Source organism: Chanodichthys erythropterus, chromosome 9 (genome assembly GCF_024489055.1).
Source record: "Chanodichthys erythropterus isolate Z2021 chromosome 9, ASM2448905v1, whole genome shotgun sequence".
NCBI classification, from domain to species: Eukaryota; Metazoa; Chordata; class Actinopteri; order Cypriniformes; family Xenocyprididae; genus Chanodichthys; species Chanodichthys erythropterus.
Window position 1 is genome coordinate 5231442 of NC_090229.1, and position 4738 is coordinate 5236179.

Consider the following 4738-nt stretch of genomic DNA (forward strand, 5'->3'; position numbering starts at 1 on the left):
GAATACTGAAAGATTTCATTCACACACAAACCACCGATTCGCCAAAACATACCGAATTGCCATGAGATTGTGTTCATTTTTAGAAAGAAGGGTTCAGTATAGAACCTTAAAGGTTTGTCACACTGTAAAAAAAAATATTGTTGGTTTAACTTAAAAAAGTAAGTTACCTGGTTGCCTTAATATTTTATATTTTAATACACTAAAAAAATGCTGTGTTAAAAACAACCCAAGTTGGGTTGACAATTGAACAATTGGTTGTTTTATCCCAGCTGTCGGGTTAAATGTTTGCCAAACCTGCTGAGTAGTTTTATTTAACTCAACTATTTAAAAATGATGGTATCGCTTTAAAGTTTAATAAGTGAACATTTATTATAAGTTTAATGAATAATAATTAAACAATAAACATTTATTAAATAGCTTATTAATAAATGTCCACCTTTTGAATATTATTGTTGCCTCTAGTAATTATGTGTCTGATTTCTAATTTCCAACCTATTTTGGGTTCATTTTAAGCCAAGGAATTTTTAATTAATAGTTGGGTTAAATAAAACTGCCCAGCATGTTGAGCAAACATTTAACCCAACCGCTGGGTTTGTCCATTTTCAACCCAACTTGTGCTGTTTTTAACCCAGCATTTTTTAGAGTGTACCGTGAAGGAAATTGGTTTAATAAATAGAAACTCAAAATATTATATTATCTGAACCACATTAAGTTGATTTGACAAAAGAAAAAAAGTTGTGATAACAAATCATGAACAATATTTTTTACAGTGAAGGTACTTCAAACTATATATTCCATCATGGGATCATCATGGGATGGAATTAATACTTTTTTTTTTTAATTCATTTTGTATTGCGATTAAATTTTATGAATTAAACAGCCTGTAAACATACTAAAACTTGAAATGACCATGTAAAACATGAAAGTATTATGCAATTATCTACAGGTAAATGGGACCTATTATCCCCTTTTTCAAAGTCTTGATTCTGTTTTTTTTTTGTTGTTTTTTTTTTTGGGGTCTACAATAAGTTTTCATGCTTGAATGTTCAGGTGTGTTTACCGTACAATGACATAACTCGCTGATAACTATCATAGTACGATCCATCGTTGAAGAATTCACACCTGTTTCCCCGAAACCGTACTGTTGCTAAATTATCGTTCAACTACTGTACGTTGACGTCACGCAGGTGGTAATAACTTCTTTTAATTAATCTGTTTGAGATCAAATTAATGCTATATTTTTTGCTGTAAATTGGCATCTGAGGACTAATTCTCATTTTTATCAGTTATTTTGCTTTATTTCCAGATTCAAGGCTCTTACTAGAGCACGTATGCACGTGCACTCTTTAAAAATGGCGCTAAACGACGTAAATGACATTTGTATATTTTCAAAATAAAAGATATAGATTGCATTTAATGTCAGCTTGCTTATTTTGCTCACAATGAGGATTTATTAAATTCCACATCATGCAAACAAGAAACTCTGCCTCTAACACACTGTCATTTCAACCACACTACTTTGAAATGCTGTTTGCAAATGTTAATTGAAACTATGGTTTCAGGAATCACGACTCGTTAAACTATGCTGATAACGATGGAACTTGCGACCATAGTTGGCTAACGATGCTTTTGGGAAACTCACTGTCTCTATGAAGCCCCTCCTTCCGAAAAGCTCAATGTGCTCTGATTGGTCAGCTGGACCAGTGTGTTGTGATTGGTCAACCGCTTCGATCGTGTTTGGGAAATGTAAAGCCCCTTACCATAACTCAATCAGGCAAAACCCTTTTTATGCATTGGGCAGAAGTTATTTAAATGAGGAATATTGTGACGTGTTCGTTCCCGGAAGAAAAATCAAGACTACAATGGAGGTGTTTCAGGGAGTTCAGAAACAGTGATACTGATATAGAGAAGTATCATTTTTTTAATTTTATTTTTTACCTTTTTCATGCTCAAACAGCAATGTTGAATGTTGAAAATGTAAAAATGCAAAGGACCATTTTAACACATTTCTCCTTATATAGAACCTTTCTGGCATAAAGGGTTCTTTAAAACAGTTAAGAACCCTAGAGTTCTATTTAGAACCACGCTGAACCTTTTTCCCACATGCTGCACTTCATTTAAACAATGCAGGAGAACTACGACACACAAATTTTCCTACAATGCTGCGATCGCAGCAGGAAACAGGCTTCATTCCTTTAAATACTCTGAATAAGTGATTCCCAACCAGGGGTACATGAACCCCAGAGGGTGCTTGGAAAGAATTTGACGTGTGATTAAACCTATAAAACAGAAAATGAACCAACTAGTTGGAATTAATACCATGCTTTCTTCAGTTCCTTTCAAAAGAAAGAAAACCAAACATTTTTAAATGTGTGTACATATGTGCTACTTTGGACTGTTTTTGACCAACAGTATTTAATAAGTGACATAATATTTATGATAATGCTGAATGATATCCACTATAATATGAGTTGAAAAGGTTACTTGAGCCTTACGAAGACTAAACATGTTGCAAAATATAGATTATTTTAAAACTGCCAGTGTGAGTTTTGCTGTGTACACCACTTATTTGTTTAATATTTGAGTAGTAGGTGTTAAGGATATTTGCCTACTTGTCAGACTTTGACCTGCATGCCATTCTCCTTTTATTTTGCCAGAAAACATGGTTACCATGGTAATTTTGTGTAAGGGAAACTTCAGTTGACACAAATACTCTAGCAGGGTTAGAGAAACCCAAAAAATCTCTTACCTCACTTCGATCAGTGACTCCAAGAAGTATTTGGACACTTAAAACACTGGATTAAAGTGTTTTAAAAAATATTGGATTAAATACTATTCAAAAGATTTGGGTTTGAAAGATTTTTTTTTCTTCTGCTGACCAAGGCTGCATTTATTTGATCAAAAATACAAAAGTAATTTGATTGCATAATGTACGTTTCTTGTAATGCATTACTCGTTACATCAGAAAAGTAATCTGATTACGTAGTGTATGTTACTTGTAATTACATTACAAACTTACATGAAAAAGTAATTTGATTACATAATGCATGTTACTTGTAATGCATTGTTACTTGTTACATCAGAAAAGCAATCTGATTACGTAATGCATGTTACTTGCAATGCCTTACTTTACTCGTTACATGAAAAAGTAATTTAATTACATAATGCATGTTACTTGAAATGCATTGTTACTCATTACATAAAAAAGTAATCTGATTACTTTACTCGTTACATTAGAAAAGTAATCTGATTATGTAATGCATGTTACTTGTAATGCATTATGTTACACATTACATGAAAGAGTAATCTGATTATGTAAAGCATGTTAGTTGTAATGTATTACTTTACTCGTTACATGAAAAAGTAATCTGATTGTAATACATGTTACTTTTAATGCATTACTTTACTCATTACATGAAAAAGTAATCTGATTATGTAATGCATGCTTGTAATGCATTACTTTACTCATTACATCAGAAAAGTAATCTGATTATGTAATGCACATTACTTGTAGTGCATTAATTTACTCATTACATGAAAAAGTAATCTGATTACATAATGCATGTTACTTAAAATGCATTACATGTTACATGAAAGAGTAATCTGATTACATAATGCATGTTACTTGAAATGCATTACATTACTTGTTACATGAAAAAGTAATCTGATTACATAATGCATGTTACTTGAAATGCATTACATGTTACATGAAAGAGTAATCTGATTACATAATGCATGTTACTTGAAATGCATTACATTACTTGTTACATGAAAAAGTAATCTGATTACATAATGCATGTTACTTGAAATGCATTACATGTTACATGAAAGAGTAATCTGATTACATAATGCATGTTACTTGAAATGCATTACATGTTACATGAAAGAGTAATCTGATTACATAATGCATGTTACTTGAAATGCATTACATTGTGTTACATGAAAAAGTAATCTGATTACATAATGCATGTTACTTGAAATGCATTACATTGTTACATGAAAAAATAATCTGATTACATAATGCATGTTACTTGAAATGCATTACATTGTTACATGAAAAAGTAATCTGATTACATAATGCATATTACTTGTAGTGCATTAATTTACTCATTACATGAAAAAGTAATCTGATTACATAATGCATGTTACTTGAAATGCATTACATGTTACATGAAAAAGTAAATTTTAAATGAGTTTTCAGAGGTTTCTAATCTATAATAACTGGGAAGGGACATTTATGAAATTTTTATGTTAATTCTATCGATACTCAAGCTCCACATTTCATCCGTGGTAGTTTAAATGCACTATACAAAAACAAATGCATTAAAGATACATTTTATCTCTATGAGCTGATTAAAAACAATGGCAATTTAGGGACATTCAGTTACGAAACATTTGATATGATGCTTTATATAACATAATCGTGTGACGAAAACCCAACAGTATTTAAGACAGTGTGGAAAAGTTATCATAGAACACTGTGTATTTCAGTGAAATTATGATCCCTGTTTGAGTCACTAATACTGAGCGCCTCCTGCAGGACAAAACTAATAAAGCATCTTATGGATCAAAGATAGGTCAGATATTTCCAAATACACAGGGATCCAAACCTTTGAGACCACATTTAACATTATTTCATTCAGACTTTACGTAGTGTATGTTACTTGTAATTACATTACAAACTTACATGAAAAAGTAATTTGATTACATAATGCATGTTACTTGTAATGCATTGTTA